This window comes from Columba livia, chromosome Z, assembly GCF_036013475.1.
Source record: "Columba livia isolate bColLiv1 breed racing homer chromosome Z, bColLiv1.pat.W.v2, whole genome shotgun sequence".
NCBI classification, from domain to species: Eukaryota; Metazoa; Chordata; class Aves; order Columbiformes; family Columbidae; genus Columba; species Columba livia.
Window position 1 is genome coordinate 36,327,014 of NC_088642.1, and position 5,626 is coordinate 36,332,639.

Consider the following 5,626-nt stretch of genomic DNA (forward strand, 5'->3'; position numbering starts at 1 on the left):
AATGGCCGTTGCTACCGGACTGGGGCGTCATCGGAGGGGCGGGGCGCGTCACAGGACGTTACGGCAGCCGTAGCGCCGCCATGTTGGCTGCTCGGTGGCGGCTGGGTAGTGCGGGGCCGAGCAGCCAGCGGCCTCCAGCGGCGGCAGGCAGGGGAGGCGCCCCGCACCGCGGCTTTTTCTACTCGCCCTTCAGCTCCCCGCGGCCCATTAAACGGCTTTCCTCTCAGCGAGCGTGTGAGGTAGTCGGCTTCCTCTAGATCGGGCGTTGCGTCACCCTCCTCGTCCACACGTCAAATTCACCTTTGGCGGGAGGCGAGGGGGAAATTCACCCGCTGTGGAGAGAAATACGAAGCCTCTAGCACCGTATTTCTGTTAATTCGTGTTCGTTACCATGGAGGCTGAAGTCAGGAAGCTTAGTGCTTGGAGAGGTTTAAACCGCACACTATGAATAACCAAGTGCAGAAGACATTTTTGACCGCAGTGCGGACGAGGAAGATGTGTTGGATAAAAACGTCTCCGTGCTGGCATCCCGGAGAACGATGGCTGCGGCAGCCGCCAGAGGGAGCCGCTGCCTCCCGTCGCTGCTGCCGCCGCCTTTGATTTCAGCGAGAAGTGAATATTTAAAGCAATTCTCACCGTGTCACCTCCCCACCCCTTCCTCGCAAAAGTGCCAGAGCTCCCTCAGTCCGGACTTCTGGTTAATTTCACTGAGGCTGCCACTGCGGCAGTCCGGTCTTCCTCTGCACTGGAACACGGGGAGCTGGTGGGTGGGGTGGGGGGGCAGAACCTGTAGAAAAATTGCTGTATAAAGTGCATAGTTTTCTACTTCAGCTATCGGATCCAGGTAGGTCAATATCAGCAGCGGAGAGAGGGTAAGCGTGGATGGTTGTGAGGATGATGGGATGATGGCTGCACTAGACTTGAGAGGCTTAGTTGTAGTGAATTTACACAGTGTAGCTTGCTAAAAGCACCAAAAGGAGGATGTCACATTTTGCTTCCCTCTTGTCATGATTTAACCCCAGCTAACAATCAAAACCACAATAGCCACTCACTCATTCACTCCCACATCCTCCACTTAAAAGTAGTGGAGAGAATCAAAAGGGAGAAAATAATGAATTCAGATAAAAAGAGCTTAAAAAAGTAACAACATAATACTAACATACTAATATATAGAAAATATAAATTATACTCAATGCAATTTGTCATGACTTCTGTACATTCTGAGCAGCCAGTCCCAGGAAAACACCACCCTGGTCCCCAACAGCTGATCCTGGGGAGAGAGTGAAAAGGCCAAAAAGGCAGAAAGGCCCAGAGGCCATTACAAAACAGCAGAACAGCAAAAAGCTGAACAAAAGGATCTCGCAAACAGAACTCAATGAGAACAGAGCTGAATCACAGAGTCATGGAATGTTAGGGATTGGAAGGGACCTCGAAAGATCATCTAGTCCAATCCCCCTGCTGGACCAAGAACACCTAGATGAGGCTACACAGGAATGTGTCCAGGCAGGTTTTGAATGTCTCCAGAGAAGGAGACTCCATAACCCCCTTGGGCAGCCTGTTCCAGTGTTCTGTCATCCTCACTGTGAAAAAGTTTCTTCTCATATTTAAATTGAACCTCCGGTGTTCCGGTTTGTACCCATTACCCCTTGTCCCATCATTGGTTGTCACTGAGAAGAGCCTGGCTCCATCCTTGTGACACTCACCTTTTACATACTTATAAACTTTAATGAGGTCACCCCTCAGTCTCCTCCAAACTAAAGAGACCCAGCTCCCTCAGCCTTTCCTCATACGAGAGATGCTCTGCTCCTCTTTGTGGCTCTGTGTTGGACCCTCTCCAGCAGTTCTGTGTCCTTCCTGAACTGAGACCCCCAGAACTGGACAAAATATTCCAGATGCGGTCTCACCAGGGCAGAGTAGAGCGGGAGAAGAACCTCTCTCGACGTACTAACCACCCCCCTTCTAATACACCCCAGGATGCCACTGGCCTTCCTGGCCACCAGGGCACAGTGCTGGCTCATGGTCATCCTGCTGTGCACCAGGACTCCCAGGTCCCTTTCCCCTACACTGCTCTCTAACAGGTCATTCCCCAACCTATACTGGAACCTGGGGTTGTTCCCACCCAGGTGCAAGACTCTACACTTGCCCTTGCTGTATTTCATTACGTTTCTCCCTGCCCAACTCTCCAGCCTGTCCAGGTCTCGCTGGATGGCAGCACAGCCTTCTGGCGTGTCAGCCACCCCTCCCAGATTGGTGTCATCAGCAAATTTGCTGATAGTACACTCTATTCCCCCATCCAAGTCATTGATGAATATATTGAATAGTACTGGTATCGGTACCGACCCTTGAGGCACTCCACTAGATACAGGCCTCCAAATAGACTCTGCCCTATTGACCACAACTTTCTGGCTTCTTTCCTTCAGCCAGTTCACAGTCCACATCACTACCCGATCATCCAGACCACATTTCCTCAGCTTAGCTGTAAGGATGCTGTGGGAGACTTCGTCAGATGCTTTACTGAAATCAAGACAGACCAAATGGGCCTCCTGAGCTGGAAAACCCAACTCCCATTAAATATGAAGCATGACACTAATGGCATGGAATATGCTCATTGATCAGCCTGGGTGTCAGTCAAAGTCTGTCCCATCCAAGTCCCCCTCTGTAGCCGCCTCACACCTGCAGATAGAACAGATAAAGAAGTCGGTCAGCACATCTAGTCCCTAGGACATTTTAGTCCTAAAATCAGAGCAAATAGCTTAAAACATCAAAGTGGAGAAGCAAAGATCCTAATTTGCATTAGTTGGAAAATAAAGGCAGACAAATAATTAGGATACAAAAAGGAAAAATTAAGAATGGAGGACAATAAAAAGGAAAGAATGCTGTTACATGCCATTTTCTTTCAGTTCCTTTTAGAATGCAAGCCTCAGTGGGCAGAATATGCAGCCTGCCAGTCTGCATGTGGTCTGAGGCTGCAATTCCTCTCCCAGGCCAGCTGTGTTATGTAGCCTGTGACTTCAGATGCCAGGCCTGGTATTTCATTATAATCTACAACTAGAGGCAGATTAGCCTGATCAAACTGTATACTACTGCTTGTGCTTTGGCTCTGATACCTAGAACACCACTACTTTCAGAACCCACAAGATGGGAAGGCAGTTGTCTCTTGGTCCACCACGGGTATTCCTGCTGTGTTTTTCTGCTTCTCCTCATCTCCAGCAGAAGTTCCTTGAGCAGGTCACGCAATCCCCCTTTAACCTTGCTCTCTAGGCTAGCTCCTTCACACCAGTGTTTTTCTTCCTTGTTCTTAGTTTCAGGCTTTTCTGGGAAGAAGTAGAAGCACCACCTCATATTGTGTGTTCCCTGTATTGTGTTGGAAGAACGTTGGTATTGTCTACTACAGTGCCCTACCTTTTTTTCTATTTGCCTTTCCAGTTTGTTTCTTCTAAAAACTAATTTTTCTCTTGCTCCTTAACAATTAAAGCATCATAAGCAAAATAGTTATGCACGTCACAGTTAAAAGGAATTTACTCAGCACATTGTAGTACACTGAAAATGTTTGTCTACCACAGATCAACTGTGGAAGACATCTGAAAGCATGCTTTTGAATAAAAGAACAAAAGTGCAAACAAAGTTATTATGAAAACTTAGGTGGAATTCCATTGTTGTTAATCTTTTTATTAGATAATAATAGTCATCATAGTTTCTAGAATAGTTTTGTGTGTTATCTATTCTCTTCCTCAGTCCTTCAGTCTGTAGCTATGATGAAAAAACCCAGAATTTTTAGAGGGACCTTATTTAGCGTGAGGAGAGCATGGGAGAGAAAACAAAACCCAAAAGACCAGAGTAAGTTTCCATGGGGCTTCTTGCATTCCTGCTTAACATGATCCACGTCTACAGATCCCTATTCAGTTTGAGAATTGCTCATTTAGAATTTAGCAGGTCCTGTAATTTCTCCACATCCCAGCATACCCATAAGCAAAATAAGACTGCTTTCTGCATCTTCTGGTGATGCTTACCTTGTGTCACTTTCAGCTGTTATGCACATCAGAATAGCAAAGCACTCTTAGAAGAGTGGGGAGGATTGCTATACAGCAATCTCTTTATAGAATTTTGTTCTGTCTGCAGCACACTTCCCATTAGGGACTATTTCTTGCAGATATCTGGCACTGTTGCTAGTCATTATCAATTTAAAAGCAGCAGCACCCCTTCATGCAATGTAACACCTGTCCCAACAGCCCCCCATATGCCCTGTAAAAGCCAAGACACATCAGATGGATACGGCAAACAAGAGAAGCAAAGGAAGGGGGCAGGAACGCATGGCATAAGAGGGTCACAGATTTGGGACTGTTGTGCTTGTTCTCAGAAATGAAGGCTAAGTGGGGACATCAGATTGCCACCTTCTGGACGTTGAAGAGACCTAGACCCTCCTCAGAGGTACAGAGGGCCAGGGCAAAGGACAAGATGAAACGGTCACACATTACATGAAGGGAAATTTCAATTTCAAACATGAGGAAAAAAAAAATCTGTGATTGCGGTTAAGCACAGCAATGGGGTATCCAAGTAAGCTGCAAAATTTCCATCTATGAAGATTTTCTGACCCCAGTGGTCCAAACCCTGAGCACCATGCTCTAGCTTTGGCACTGGCTCTGCTTTGAGCAAAAGACTTGAAGACATAACCTCCAGGGATCTCTTTTAACTGTATTTTATAATTCCACTAAACAAGATGAAACCTTTAAATCTTGAAATTACAGGACAAACCTTTTACCTGGGGTTATGAACTAGGTACTATTCTCCTCGCCTCTGCCCTTAATAAGACAGCTACTTGAAAGAAGAAACGGTATTTCAGCAGTTAAACAAATATGTTTTAATTTCTTTGCAAGATGCCTTCCCTCAAAATAATGGCAGCTTGGAAGCAGAGTGTGCTATTTACATTTCAATTTTTCTTAAGATGACACAAAACAACTTTCAAAGACTTATTTGTATCTTCTAGTTTGCTTATGAGTGACACAGCTCTGAAGAAGGCACGGAGAGTCTATGTTATAGTTGTAATGCTGAGTCAGATGCAGAGGAGTTGCTGGGAAGTCAGCCCAGCCAAGGAAGTTTCCAGGACTACATTACAGCCAGAAATCTATTTTTAGTTTTCAAGATCTCTGTGCACACCATAAATTCTAGGGTACGGTTACAGCTAGGAGCTGCTGTCCTTGGTGTAGTCACACACCTTTTGGGTAGCCATGCAATGACGTTGCTGCAACCTTTTTTCCTACATCATATCAGTTCTTACCATCTGTTTCTGACTTTTCCTCACCACACGTGGAAGTAGCCATAACACACACTGGTTGGGGTTTCTTCGTTTGGTTGGGTTTTTATAAGACTTTAGAGCAATGTTAGGGGCCTGGAGCCGGCCATGTCTGCAGCCTGCTCCTGCTTAGCTTTGTGTACACAGGGGAGCGCCGCCCTCGCAGGGATGTCCCAGGCCGCCCGACCTCCATTTCACGGCGCGGCACTGCTCCGAGGGCCGGCGGAAGATGGCTCCCAGCTCCCTCGCGCCCCGCCCCGGCCCCGGCGGAGCGACGCCCCCGCCCCGCCACCTTCCGCCACCTTCCGCCGGCCGGGTGTGCCCGCGCGCGGTGCC

At 47.4% G+C, this 5,626-nt stretch overlaps 1 long non-coding RNA gene across 1 annotated transcript; it reads right to left on the reverse strand.

The window, feature by feature from the left end:
- Positions 1 to 1,198: 1,198 nt before the first annotated feature.
- Positions 1,199 to 5,511, reverse strand: LOC135577257 (uncharacterized). The gene is made up of 2 exons (XR_010468848.1): positions 5,276 to 5,511; positions 1,199 to 2,673 (listed from the first exon to the last, which is right to left on the reverse strand). It is a non-coding gene; the product is annotated as an uncharacterized LOC135577257 (long non-coding RNA).
- Positions 5,512 to 5,626: the final 115 nt, after the last annotated feature.